This window comes from Taudactylus pleione, unplaced genomic scaffold, assembly GCF_031769625.1.
Source record: "Taudactylus pleione unplaced genomic scaffold, aTauple2 ptg000276l, whole genome shotgun sequence".
Classification (NCBI taxonomy): domain Eukaryota; kingdom Metazoa; phylum Chordata; class Amphibia; order Anura; family Myobatrachidae; genus Taudactylus; species Taudactylus pleione.
In genome coordinates, this window is record NW_028284678.1 from 3,030,582 (window position 1) to 3,046,425 (window position 15,844).

Consider the following 15,844-nt stretch of genomic DNA (forward strand, 5'->3'; position numbering starts at 1 on the left):
GCTGAGGAATCATCTACATGCCTGAAGGTTCACATCAAATCAATGTAGCAAATTAACACAGAGGTAAGTGGTTGGACATGCTGTCACCACAGGTGTAGAAAAAGAACTAGCAACTAAAACAGTAGAATTTGTGGAAAGCAACGCCTAAAGTGAGTCTTTGCGGGAAGATAATCATTGACAAGCCCTTGAAGAAATTGAATTATGTAGTCTTGTTTTACTTACTGTTTTTCCAAAGTTGAAGTTGGTAAAAGGACACGAGAGGAGTCAATGGCCAAAGTAAAATGTCACAGACATTGTGCTTCTAGTATTTCATGTTGGCTCATTGTGGCATGGATGTTAATGAGCAGCAGGAACCTCAGAAAGAGGTAATAGGCATCACTGACAGCACACAAATACAATAATAGTAGGTTGAGACAGAGACACAAAGGGGGAGATTTATCAAACATTCGAAATAGGACAAGTGGAGACGTTGTAGCAACCAATCAGCTTGAAGCTATTATTTTTCAAGTTAAATCTATAAAATGATAGCAGATGATTGGTTATTATGAGCAATATTTCCATCTGTCCAGTTTTATCACTCTGGGGGAGTGCCCAGTATTCCCAGAAATGCCAGAGTGCTCCCAGAGTCTTTCCCCACACAGCATCACAGTGCAGCACTGGGCTCCTGGTCACTGAAGAGGAGCCAGCATTTTGGTGTCACCCCCCCTTGATATATATAGTATTGTCAACTTAGCCGTGTATTCAGATTTTAAAATAGAACATAGAGAAAGTGGTGCCAGTGTTCATCTAAGCAGAGGCCCTGCATGGTACAGTAGCAACAGAACAGGTAATGTTGCCAAAAGCTGCAAGTTATAAAAGCTATTGTACAGTACCTACACCTCTCTCATCCTTCACAATTCTCCCAAACATGTTTGAAATCCCTAGTGGTAAATGTTATTATATGGTCTATAGAAAATATGACACTCTTCTATTAAAGTATACATTGTATGCAGTGCACTAAAATTAAATAAAAAATTAAACTCATCATTGGCTTTAAAATGCTTAGAGGGGCATGGTTGCAAAGGTCACTAACATGATGGAGCCAAGCAGAGAATTTACGAGTCATGCACAACATAGACTCAGTTGACACATGCATCCACCGCATACTGTATGTCCAAAGTTGGCCAATGAAAGAGGTATGTACTGTAATTGGTGTGTGTATATAAATACTACCTAATCCATAAATGAATAGCCTGAATCAACAGAGACTGTTGTTATGGTGAATTCTCCTGAATGTCACTTTGCCTGAGTTTTATATTGCCACCTTTAGCCTTTATTTTAACACATCAGTGTATACAATAAGGCATATCAAAGTGTGCTTTATGCATAAAAAGATCATTGTGATCCTGATCTTAATGAGGGTATTACTGATCCATTCCTTGCTGATATTTCCTGAATTTTAGAAGATTTATGTATGTTGTACAACCTTCAAACTAAAGGATAACCCCTGAAGAAGTCTTATCAGACGGAAAGTGTAGGATTAATTTTGGAGCAAGCAACTGGAAAAATCATGTCCCTAAAAGGGTGAATTTAATTTATGTAAAAGTGATGATTTGCCAAACTGTAAATGATTTTATACTCTGCAAAATAACTATTTTAATAAATTGTGGTCATAAAAAGTTTTTAATTGTTTAAGGGTGTCAATAAAAGTATAATTGTATTGTATGGGCTTTTGATACAGACAAATGAGCAAGTAGACCATGTAATTGGTTAAAATCTATTATCATCTTTCAGTTTACTATATAACCCAAGATTTTAAGAAAATAGCATCCCTTCAAACCTTGTAAACCATATTACTATTGGCCTCAATACTTTTTTAGGGCTGCTGTGTAGTTTTCTACTAATTTCAGCTCATTATAAAAGTATTTTTACTTTGTATGTGCCTGTATATATATATATATATATATATATATATATATATATATATATATATATAAATATTTATATAGTGGGTGAACTGATTAAGGTGGATACACCAAGTTCCTGCACATTGTTAAGGGGAATTCCTTTGACCTTCACAACTCTAAAGGGAGATAAGGTGAGAAAGAAAGACATCCGAGTTGGTCCACAATATGGTAGAGCTTTCAAGATGTCCCTTCCATAAAAAAATTAACATAATAAATTAATATAATTAATTCATAAATAATGGTGGTGGTATAGTGAAATGTGTCAGATTAATTTCCCATTTACATTGCAGCCTTTGGATCTCTGTTTACTTCATTACTGAGTACTGTAACTCACATTCAAAGCACCCATAAATGCTTTACAGTTTTTACATAGTTTATAACCCTCTTATATATTAACAATTTTCTTTCTATTTTGAAATTATTGTCTAGTCATAAATGTATGGAATGTACTATAGGAACTTATCACAAATTCTTTCTTTAGTTCTCACTTTAATGTATAGGAAAGAGTCCTGGACTGCACACCCTGAATATATATAATGGGAGGTGCTACCTGTTGAGACTTTTATTGTAGACACAGAAACAGGCAGATCACAGGTGCACAACTCCAAATTACTGATTATATATATAAATACATTATGCAATAAAATTTTGCAATAAATCATGGCCAAGGTTATGGGCCTACCCACCATATCCAGGTAACCTCTCTAGGGTAGGTCTCTAACATACTAGGGCTAAAATCCAGAGCACAGGATACCCCCAAACCAGCTCAGCCGAGCCACCCTAAGGAATCACTCTAATGAGAAAAGTGAAGTGCGAAGTAAGAAAGATAAGAGCAGCTGTGGCTGTATGTATAGGATAGAAGTGAAAATACAAATATAATAAAAACAAACAGTAAAATGTTAAAAATGTGAAAAAAGGAAGAATGTGTTATAATGTGATGCCCTGAAGCAGACCAACCAAAGCAATCCAGGGGACCCACGCCTCAACAATCAAACCAAAGTTGCACTACTGTATATAACTTGTAGGACTTACCTAAAATTGTGCCTATTACTAGAGTGCATATACAATACCAGACTCCATGCTTTTATACCAATGGGGGAGGAGTGTTAGTCCAGGCTGAAAGCGTCTCATTCATTCAGGTGTGCAATGAAGCACACTAAATGGAGTGCATAGGAAAATGTCCTGGTCTGCACACCCTAAATATATATAACTCATAATACATGTTAGGGACTTACCCTACAGAGGTTACCTGGATATGGTGGGTAGGCACATCACCTTGGCCATGATTATGCTAAAAACCTCTATTTATTGCAAACTTCAATTGCATAATGTATTTATATATATATATATATATATATATATATAATCAGTAATTTGGAGTTGTGCACCTGTGATCTGTCTGTTTCTGTTGTCACTTTAATGCCAGGAGAAACAGATAAAGCAGCTGACAATATTTGCTGGGCGCCCGCTGAGATTTTGTTATCAGCAGGCATCCGGCTACCTCCCTGAAGCACCAGCCGGAGGCTGGAGCTCACTGTTGAGCTCCGGCTTCCAGCACCCACCCACAGGTACTATGATAGAGATGTCATGACATCTCTCCTATAGTTTAGCAGAGCAGCCAGGTGGACCGGAGGCAGCGGACCCAGGAGAGGGGCTTAAGGTAAGTATGTTTCGTTTTTTGTTTTAGCGGCTTCATATTCGGGGTATAACTTCTGGGGGCACTACTACTAGGGGCATTACTATTGGGGGCACTATTACTGGGGGCATTTACTTGGGGTCACTACTACTGGGGGCATTTACTCTGGGGCATTACTATAGGGGCACTACTACTGGGGAAATATTCCTGGGGGCATTACTATTGGGGGTACTACTACTGGGGTCATTATTACAGGGGGCATTACTATTGGCACTACTACAGGGGGCATTACTTCTATAAGATGCACCACTGTGGGAACTGCATAAGGGGCACTACCACTATTGGGGGCACTGCATAAGGGGAATTACCACTGTTGGCAGTGCATAAGGGGCACTACCACTACTGGTGGAACTGCATAAGGGGCACCACTACTGGGGTCACTGCATAAGGGGCACCACTACTGGGGTCACTGCATAAGGGGCACTACCACTACTGTGGGCACTGAATAAGGGGCACTACCACTACTGTGGGCACAGCATAAGGGGCACTACTGCTGTGGGCATTATGTATAAGGGGCACTACTACTGTGGGCATTGTATAAGGGACACTGCTACTGTGGGCATTATGTGTGTTAAGGGCACAACTACTGTGGGTATTGTGTATAAGGGGCACAAATGTGGGCATTGTGTATAAGGGGCACTGATGTGTGTCATACATGAATAAAGGACACTACTATGTGGTGTAATGTGAATCGGGTGAATCAAGATTGTGATACTGTCTGGCATAATTTGAATTGGGAATACTATTGTGTGACCAGGCCCCTTTTTAAGACCACACTCCTTTTCCCAGCACACACTCCTACGGCGTGCCCTGTTCCTTTTTTTTTAACGCTGGGGGGGGTGAGTTCCACCACTTCACTTGGACCACTTTAAGCACTGGTGGAGCCACACTAACTGACACTGATTCCCAGCTGGAGATGTTTGGCAGTGTTTGGAAGGGCAATTGGTGTAGCTCCCCTATTTGAAGATTGGACTGTGCTGCTGCCCCACCTCTGGAGCTGCCACTGGCTGACACTAATTTACATAGTGTTCCACATTAATAAACAGCAAACAATATTTTTTATATGTTCTTATTAACATGATCAATCAAGACACAGGGCCTGATTCAGAGATGATGCTATGTCGATGTTTAAATTGTTTGAGAAATTATCAGTAATCTGCGAATGCATCAAGTTTCATTTTCAGTTATTTGCAAAGTGATTGACAGGCAGGGACCATTTATTGGCAGCAATGGGAAGGTGGTGACCTAACTGCAGATGTGTCACAAATTTTTGCAACAGCTGTGTCTACACCAGTAACTGCGATCCCGTACAATGTGAAATGTGCTCTTCCCTGCATGATCACAGGATTACTCAGAAGCCCAATAATTGACTGATCTGCAACCGAGCTGCGTCTTTGTATCTGGTCACATGGATTTGCAACGGCTGCTACATTTGCATATTTTCACCCACATTTGCAGCTACGGTGGCATTAGCTTACATGCCTGAATCAGGCCCATAGTTCATGTTTATTGAATGCATTTGATGAATGTACAACCTCTTCAGCTGCCGCAAAGTTATTTTAGTAATTGATAAAAAAAATAGAGTGGATATATCCTATATTATGTACAGTGGGCCTGATTCACAGGCACTTGCAAAAAGAGAACTCTCGCTATGAATCAGGGTGGCCACTTGTTTTTTTAGATGCAGCCTCCTGGCCGCTCTTATACCTGTGGGTTACCACCCACAGCTTATGCGAGCGGCCAGGTGATGGTCGCGATGGTCAAGACCATCGTGACCATCGGGCTTGCGACGAGACCCTTGCAGTAGGGTCTAATTGCCACAAGCCCCAGTGGATTTCCTGCTCTAATAGAGCAGGAAGTCCACCTACTGACATCACGAGTGATGTCAGTAGGGCCGACCATAAATGGCATGCGTTCCTGCAGGAATGCCTCCGTTTGCACAGCCACCCCCCCGCCCGCCTTACAAACGGGGCGAGCTGTCGATCAACATCGACAATCACCCCTTTTGGATGCGAGTGCTGGAGCAAGTGCTTTTTGCGCTCGCTCTGGGGCTCGTGCATGCACAGTGCGCTCGCCACGCATGCAAACTGTCTAACAATCGACCGGCTTGCGAGCGCATATCACTTGCGAGCAGGTCTGAATCAGGCCCAGTGCTCATTATAGAGAAAGATTTCATCTGGTGTCTTTTGAAAAAAAGCCAATTTTACTTGTTTCCTAGAAAAAAAAACCCTATTCCCTGTGTTACTGAAGAAAAATATCCAACACATAGGGGTTGAAATATCATTATGTTAACCAGATGTCAGAATGTATTTTTGTTAATAGCTTACTGCTAGTGGAACTTTTTTTTACATAGTACCAGATGAATAGGTATTACATTTACCATAATAGTGTGCAAGGGATGCAGTTCAATTACCGGCATCCGGAATGCTGGCTGACGGAATCCCGATGCTGGAAGTCCAACCTGGTACTAAAGATAGGCGTCTATTCCCGACACCTATATTCATCCAGATGCCGAAGTCCCGACAGCCTGCATCCCAAACGAAGGTAAGCAGAGAATGGTAGCATGTATCCGGGGGGAGGGCTAGGTTTAGGCACCTCCAGGAGGACTTAGTGTTATGCACCCCCCGGGGAGGGTTAGGATTAGGCTAGGGTGAGTGGGGGTTAGGGTTAGGCACCACCGGAGGGGGAAGGTTAGGGATCGGCACCCTCCCCCGGAAGGGATAGGTTTAGGCTTCAGGGAGGGGGGGTTAGGTTTAGGCACCCCTGGGGGTTCTTAGGGTTAGGCACCACCCTGAGAGTGTTAGGGTTAGACACCACTAAGGGAGGGTTAGAGTTTTATTTGGATTAGGTTACTTACGTGCCCCAGTCAGGATCTTCATGCTTTGGCCTTCCGGTGTCAGTTATTCATCCGCCAAGCATAGATCCAGCAGCATTACATACCGATTCCGTGTGCACACAAGAATTAGTAATTATACAAAGACAGAAATAAATGAATCCTCCTCCCATTTTTTTTTTCCTGAGAAGTGTCTGACTGAACATATGTGCATAAAAAAGTGCTTTCACATGCATGCATTTCTTCATGCTTGAGTCTGGGGTCCCAATGTACCCTACTGAACAAGAGCCAAAACAATTTAGATTTTTCAAGTAAAAACATAAAAATTTTATTATATAAACACAATCAATGCAAATCAATTTTATATACTTTATTTCTGCCTCTGACGACAATAAGGTTAACTCCTATACATGCTTTGACAATTCAGATTTTACAAATTGACAAACAATGGACTGTACAATAAACTAATATAAATTAGTTTGTACACGTATGATATATTTAAATGTATCAGTAATTTAATATAACTAGAGATGTGTGCCGACCCCTGTGTTCTGTTTTGATTTTTGGATCTGTATCTCCTTGTGTTTTGGATCTGGATTTGGTTTTGCCAAAACTGCCCCTTACGTGTTTTGGATATTTTTTTTTTTTAATTGATAAAATCTGCTAAAATCAAATTTTTTTTTTCTTCTTACAGTATTATTAACCTCAATAACATTAATTTCTACTCATTTCCAGTCAATTTTGACCACCTCACATCTCACAATATTGTTTTACTCTGGTTTAGGCCCAAAATTTGCACCAAGATAGCTGGTTGACTAAGCTAAGTGGCAGCAGTTGGCGGCACAAACACGTGACAGTTCAAATTCTAACATGGCACATAAGGAAACATATGTTTTCATTAATCAAGAGTCCTGAGGGAGTTAGAGTATCTGTATAGTTGACGGCAGGGACAGGAAGGGTTGATTGGTAGTAAATTTAATTTAATTGTTTTATTCCAAAGCAAATTTATGAAAGGAGAGTATGGATGAACAATATGTCCCATGTTTTGCCCACAAAATCAACTTGGTTTTTCAGAATATCAGATTTTTTTTTCAAATTAAAGGGGCATGCAGGAAATGCTGTCTTGGACCATAAACATATCTGGACATTTTTGGCATGCAGCAACCACAAGTCAAAGATTGCAGCAGCAGTGGCAGTTCAACTTCCAAAATGGCAAATCAGGAAACAAATGTTTTTATTATTCAAGAGGCCTGAAGGGATTGGAGTATGTATGTAGTTGAAGGCAGGAAAAGGAAGATTTGATTAGTAGTTCATTTAATTGAATTTTTTTATTTTGAAGCAAATTTATGAGAGAGGAGGGGAGGCATTTCCAAAAATATTTTACTCATTCACACCAGTCCTTGCCCCAGAAGAATCCTTGAGCACTTTGCCTGCTGCGGCTGCAGGGAGTGGATTTTCATCCCAGAAGGGGACCAAAAAGACTACTAGTAGTACTTTAAAAAAACAATTGACTGTTAAACAATCCATTGCAAGGGGGAGCAAATATGACAATAGTCACCCAGTTGAACAGAGGATCACTGATGTCATAACATCTATGCAGGTCTATATGCTGGTTACCCCAGCCTATACCATCACCCAGATTATACCAGAACCCAAGCCAATATCATCATCCAATCCTGTGTTGTGTATTAATTACAGCTGCACTCTCTGTTAGATAGGGGATTCATTGACCACTTTAGTGGTTGTGATTTCCATTCTCATCCATATCACCACAAACCCTACACATCTTCTGACATGGGCTATATTTGAAGCAGCTACACTCTGGAATATGGTTGCATGGAGTTGCCCCTCTGACTTGCTGAATTTCAGGTAGAGGGGCCATGCGTAGGGACACTATATCAGAGAAAGCAATATTAGCAGCTTTATTCCTTTTTTAAACCATATCCTCTAATTTCACCTTTTGAAGATGTTTATGTGAATCTTCTTAGCTAAGGTGTTTGTGATGTCATCATGTTTTATATATTACGCAGATTATTTAGCACTTTGTTGTGGTCTTCTATTTTTTTTATTGCTAATTTTGTGTTATAAAATTGTAAAATTGTGAATATTACACTACAGTTCCACTAACAGTATCACAAGATTTTTTATGAATTAGAAAAGAATAACACACTGCGCTACCATTTACAGTGTCACAAGATTATTTCTGAATAAGAATAACACACTGTGCTACCATTTATAGTGTCACAAGATTTTTTTATGAATAAGAAAAGAATAACACACTGTGCTGCAACTTACAGTGTCACAAGATTATTTATGAATAAGAATAATACACTGCACTACGACTTATAGTGTCACAATACGTGGACAATAAACTGAGGTCTGGCCGGCAGTGTCACCAAACAATAATAGCACATCTAAATTGCTAATGCACACAAACAAAAAATATATTTTTTTTGTTTTGTTTTTGTGGATTGATATTGATATTATTAATTTAATTTCACTTTTATTTTTTTCACACTGGGGAAGAGCACCCCTGAATGAGGCAGCAGCCCTTGATGAAAAACACAGACAGCACCCCTTTTTGATGGACAACAAAGCACCCCTGCCAAGGGCGGACAGACCACCTGCAGAGTCACAAATACGTGGACAATAAACTGCGGCAGTATCACCGTACAATGGCCCTCATTCAGACCCACTCGCGAGCGGCTGTCCGCTTGATTCTGGGCCCCTCAGGAAGCCCGGGCTCGGGTAATCTGTACCCACTCCCACCCCCCTCTCGGCACCCCTGAGTAGGAGCCTGTGTGCATCAAGTGGTTATAGGTGCCGCTGTAGAAACCTGATGTTGTGGCATTGAGTTACCTGCCCACTATGCGAAGAGTAGAGTCAGTACCAGGTGGTTACTGATGGTGGTGAGGTAAACCCACTCAGGTTACTCAGGCACGAGTAAACACACCCTATTCTATCAGTGAAAAAAATGTGCATCGCCTGGCAGAGCGAGGTGATCTGGTCACACCTGGTGTACATTAATGCATATGAATGTGCAAGGACTGAAACGACCACGTTTCAGGATCTGTACAAACTGTTATACCTATATAACAATAGGGCAGAATTTGCATAGTGGCAAAAACTAGAAAAAGACAAATAAGTCTTTTTGGGGCACTCTTGAAACAAATATAGATACTGTATTAAGAGTATTAAAACTATACTTTTATTAATTACCTTGGTTAAAATAGACTTCACTTCACAAAAACGAAAAAGTGAGATTAAAGATGAACGTATTAAAAGGAATATGTAACACACAAATGCACACAATAAATAAATTGTAATCAGGGTCGTATGATCTATGGTAGCATGCACATGAGATTAATATATTCAATTAGATTGCATGCATTATTATAATTAATCAACCACTTAGTAACATATAGAACAAATATGTAATACAAAAATACACACAATAAATGAATCGTAATCAGGATCGTATGATCTGTGGTAGCATGCACATAAGATTAATATATCCAATTAGATTGCATGCATAATAGGAAAAAATATAACGATGTAACGGGTCCTATTAGGTTACCCACTAGATAAATTTCTGTTGGGTAAGAAGAAAAATGCCACACACAATGAATTGAAAAAGTGACCAATATGTCAATTAATTTTGTAATATTAACAAATTTTAAGGGTCACATTAATTGATATAGCAGAAAAAACTGTTACTAATGCAGCATAACATAATATCATCAATTCATAATAAACAAGTACATCTGATTTGTTCTGGTCAGATGAAATTATAATGGCAAGGAAAAATAGTCTGTTTACAAGTCAAAGTAAATTTCATACAGTGGTATTACCTTTGTTTGTGCAGTATAAATCTATGATCTTGAATTGATAAGGTATAAGGTTACATTAATAATGCACATAATCCTGTATTCAATTTATTCATAAATTGTATCTTTGTATCATCAGTAATTAAAAAATCGACCATGTATTGCAGATATAAATCAAGTAATATATTCCTATAGTTAGTACAGAAAACAATAATCCCCTTAATATAGATGCCAATATAGGCTCAAAATGATGTTGTATACCTTCTAAAAAAATGATTGTAGATACAGCATATAACAGATTCAGTATAATACCTATTGCTGAGGATCTAACATCACATAGGGATTGTGCAAATGTATGTGCCAGAAGATAATACGATTCTATAGGATTACAGATGAAGAAAGTTAGATCTGTTTTGCTGGGAACGCAGAACCACTTCTGCTTTCCATTTTCTGATTCTGACAAGGGATGAGAGAGTGGAACAGTGTGACACACAGACGAAATAAAAGTTGTGCACTTCTGCTGTTTCAGGAAGAGCTGTGTCTCTCCCCTGTCACCTGGTGGGCATTGCAGGGGGAGTCACATGCAGGGAACTCAAATGAGAGAGTGCTTTGAAAGGATAGTAAAATACCTTGCCAGGAAAATCAAAGGACCAGAGCTGCATGCGCTGTGTGCGGGAGCCCTTGTGCTGATGCACTGTTCAGTACACGCATTTTGCCGGTATGGCTTGATCACCTGATCGTGAAGCTGTGTTCTTGCTTCCTTGTTGTTAAAGGGCGAGTGCCCAATCAGCGTTAGCTGTGTTAGAGATTGACTGTTGTCACAGCCAATCCTGGTGTAACAGGTTCTGAGAATATCAACATAGATAGGAAGGTCAGTGGGTGTAACTAGTATGAAGATTAACATATGTAAACAATGCAAAAACGGAGAGGCAATGATAGAAGAATCAAGCGTCTAGAATATGGCCAGAATAATCAGGAAAATCATATATAAATAAATGAATCAAGTTTAAAAATATTGATAAATGGGGAAATAGGTAAGTGGTGAAAGATAAAATATACAGAATATACAAATACCCAATTTAATTAAACAGTGTAAGTGAGAGTGACAGGAATACAGAATTGATAGTGATACAGCAAATTGTCCGAATTAGAGACAATTAGAATGGGAGAAAAGTATAATTGATTATATATGGTGAAAGTGGAACAATTAATTAAAAGGGAGTATGGAATATTATAGAATAATAAAAGGGAAGTGTATAGTGGATAAATAGGTGATGAGCTAAATAAGTGTGAAAAAGTGAAAATAATAGGCACATGTAAAAATTTGATTAAGGCGCAGTTCAAGCCTCTAATCATCGTTAGACGGGTGTCAGAATATAACAATTTTATATATGACATAGGTAAACAAAGCAAAAGCTATGAAGCAGTGATAAAGAAAATGAGTTAAGAAATGATCAGAATATACTCAGGTGAAGTAATGTGAGAATGAGTATATTTAATTATACTGATATAGGGAAACGGTATTAAGTGATAGAAAACAGTAAAACGGTGAGATGAAAAAGTGTAATGGTGGGATGATTAGTTTTAGTGGATCTAGCAGAGATGGAAAATAAGGGATTTAAATAGGGATCATGGGAATAGAAAGAAAAAAGGATAGTAGATAATATGATTGATACAAGGTGGGACAGGGTCAATATCGTGATATGGGATAAATAGGGGAAATACTGAAAGTGAATAAAAACCTTTACTGGTAGGTTAATTAGTGAATATTAGATGTGAAATAGGTGATGATAGTGGGAACGTGTAATGATGAGAGAAAACAGGAGAAATGGAGGGAAAAGGAGAAGAGAGAATTAGTGAAAAAATATATATATTTTTTGGGTGAAGGGTGGAAAAAAGAAAACAGGAAACATTGATAATAATGAAATAAGGGGATTAGGATAAAAAAGTGAAGGAAAAGAGGTGAAAGAACAAAAATATCAGAGTATATACGATGTAAGAGATAAAAGAAAATAAATATAAATATAAGAATAAATATAAAAATAAATAAAATAAAATTAAAAATAAAATAAACAGAAATAATAAAAGAGTATATGTATATTTTGAATATCAAGATATTAATATATTAAATAGTGAATCAAGGTAAAGATGTTATTAGAACAAATTAATTAAGTAAAAAGAAAGACTAGGATTAATTGGGATATCATTAGCCTAGAAAATTATTGCAAACAAAAAATAACTCCCAGAGGTCTCCGTCCTAAGCTTTTTCCAACATTCGAATTATGTACGAATAACTTACCCAGAGAGTGGGAAAATAGCTTAGCTGGAACAGGAAGAAGTTGCAGCCCTGGAAGAACTAGCTGAACAAACTGACCCACCACCCACCTATGTCAGACCCATATGCAAGAAACATTCCACCTTCTTCCCTTCAGAAAATATATGCCCAGTGGTGGGTGTTTTTCTCAGATTTGTATCTCGAGACTTTGATAACATTTATAAACAACAGAAATATCAGAAACCATACAATAATCTCAGTTTACAACACCGTCTGGCCCTGGAACAAATTAAAAACTGGAATGATGTGATAATAAAACCATCTGATACATGTGGAAACATTGTTATTTGGCCATTAAAACTCTATTTGAGGGAGGCAAATAAACAACTACAAGATGCTTCCTGTTATACAACCACTTTATTCGATCCCACAGAGAATTTTAGGATCTTATATTCCAGAATCATAGACAGGGCTTTCTATGACGGTATAATTACAAAAATGGTATATGATTATTTATGGGTTTCACACCCAAAAACTCCAACTTTTTATCTACTTCCTAAGGTACACAAGAATTTGGAAAACCCACTGGGTAGAGCCATCATGTCAGGTAATGGAGGCCTTCTTGAGAAAGCTAGCTGTTTCCTTGATGTTCATCTGAGGCAACATGTTGTCAGTCTCCCATCCTATTCAAAGGATACAACTGATGTCCTGAGGAAAATACACGATACTATCTTGGATGACACTCACCTACTTGTTAGCTTGGACGTGGAATCCCTATACACATCCATCATCCATGATCTAGGGATCCACGCAGTGAGGTATTTCCTCAGTATGGAAGGTTTAGGGGACTTCCAGGAGTTTCTATTGGAACTCCTTGAATTTGTCCTCCACCATAATTATTTCACGTTTAATAATCGCTTCCATATACAAGTAAGAGGAACTGCTAAGGGGGCAGCATGTGCACCCACATATGCAAATCTTTTTTTAGGGTGGTGGGAGAGAGAACATGTTTTCCAAGACTGTAATGACAACTACACACGACACATCATCAATTGGATGCGCTATGTTGATGACATCCTGATGATTTGGTATGGGACACAGAGTGAACTAGACATGTTTGTTAAGCAGATGAACAAAAACAACATCAATTTAAAATTAACTTGCATCAGCAGCAGTAGCAATATCGCGTTTTTAGATCTCAGAATCTTCAATGGAGAGAATGGTAAAATCTGTACTGAACTCTATAGGAAGGAAATGTCTATGAATAGTTTACTTCATAATAGTAGTTCTCACTTCCCTCCTACTATAAATAATATTCCTAAAGGAGAATTTCTGAGATTGAGACAAAATTGTTCGGATGATAATTCATTCAAGATTCAGAGCAAAGATCTCATTGTGAGACTTTGTGAACATGGCTACAGCAAGAGATCCATCAAAAAAGCCAGTTATGAAATATCCCAGACCAAAAGAAAAACCCTGATTTTTGACAAAAAATTCCAGAAAGATGGTACCAATGTTATCAGATTCATTGGTGATTACTGTAACAGCTGGTAGGAGGCTAGAAACACACTTCAGAGACACTGGCACATCCTGCTATCAGATACAGATCTTGCAGCAAGCCTAGAAACGAGAGTCAATATGAGCTGGCGGAGAGCTCCCAATCTTAAAGATAGACTGGTCAGAAGTCATTTTAACATGTTGTCTAAGAAGATACCTATGATAGTTGGCAGTCATCAATGCGGCTCATGCAAAGTATGTTCACACATACTTAACATTTATACAGTCATTGACAAGTTTGGCCATAATATTAAAATTAAGGAATTCTTTCATTGTAAAACCACCAATGTTATTTATTGTATCACTTGTTCTTGTGATATAAAGTACGTTGGTATGACATCGGGAATGATCAAAGTTAGGATCCTGGAACACCTAGGTAATGTGAGAAATCCTGAAAAGGACATTAAAAAAAATGAAGCAACTCACAACAGTGGGCAAGCATTTTCATGTTAAATATTCAGGACAATCGCAGGATTTGAAAGTCTTCTGCCTTGAGAGAGTGAAACTAGGCTTAAGAGGAGGAGACCTCAATAGAGCTTTACAAATGAAAGAAAGTGAATGGATATTTCGACTAGGATCCCTGATTCCTAGCGGTTTAAATGAACACATTAATTTTGGAGTATTTTTATCAGAATAATTACTCTATTTGGATGTTGATCTACCATCAAAAACTCTTTCCCTTTCTTTTTTCTTTTTCCTTAATTCATTTGTTCTAATAACATCTTTACCTACATTCACTATTTAATATATTAATATCTTGATATTCAACATATACATATACTCTTTTATTATTTCTGTTTATTTTATTTTAATTTTATTTATATTTATATTTATTCTTATATTTAAATTTATTTTCATTTATCTCTTACATCGTATACACTCTGATATTTTTATTATTTCACCTCTTTTCCTTCACTTTTTTATCCTTATCCCCTTATTTCATTATTATCAATGTATCCTGTTTTCTTTTTTCCCACTTCACCCAAACACTAGATATATTTTTTCACTAAATCTCTCTTCTCCTTTTCCCTCCATTTCTCCTGTTTTCTCTCATCATTACACGTTCCCGCTATCATCACCTATTTCACATCTAATATTCACAATTTAACCTACCAGTAACGGTTCTTATTCACTTTCAGTATTTCCCCTATGTATCCCATATCACGATATTGACCCTGTCCCACCTTGTATCAATCATATTATCTACTATCCTTTTTTCCTATTTTTTTGTTCACATTCTTTCTATTCCCATGATCCCTATTTTTATCCCTTATTTTCCATCTCTGCTAGATCCACTAATACTTATCATCCCACCATTACACTTTTTCAACTCACCGTTTTACTGTTTTCTATCACTTAATACCGTTTCCCTATATCAGTATAATTAAATATACTCATTCTCACATTACTTCACCTGAGTATATTCTGATCATTTCTTAACTCATTTTCATTATCACTGCTTCATAGCTTTTGCTTTGTTTACCTATGTCATATATAAAATTGTTATGTTCTGACACCCGTCTAACGATGATTAGAGGCTTGAACTGCACCTTAATTGAATTTCTACATGTGCCTATTATTTTCACTTTTTCACACTTATTTAGCTCATCACCTATTTATCCACTATACACTTCCCTTTTATTATTCTATAATATTCCATACTCCCTTTTAATTAATTGTTCCACTTTCACCATATATAATAAATTATAC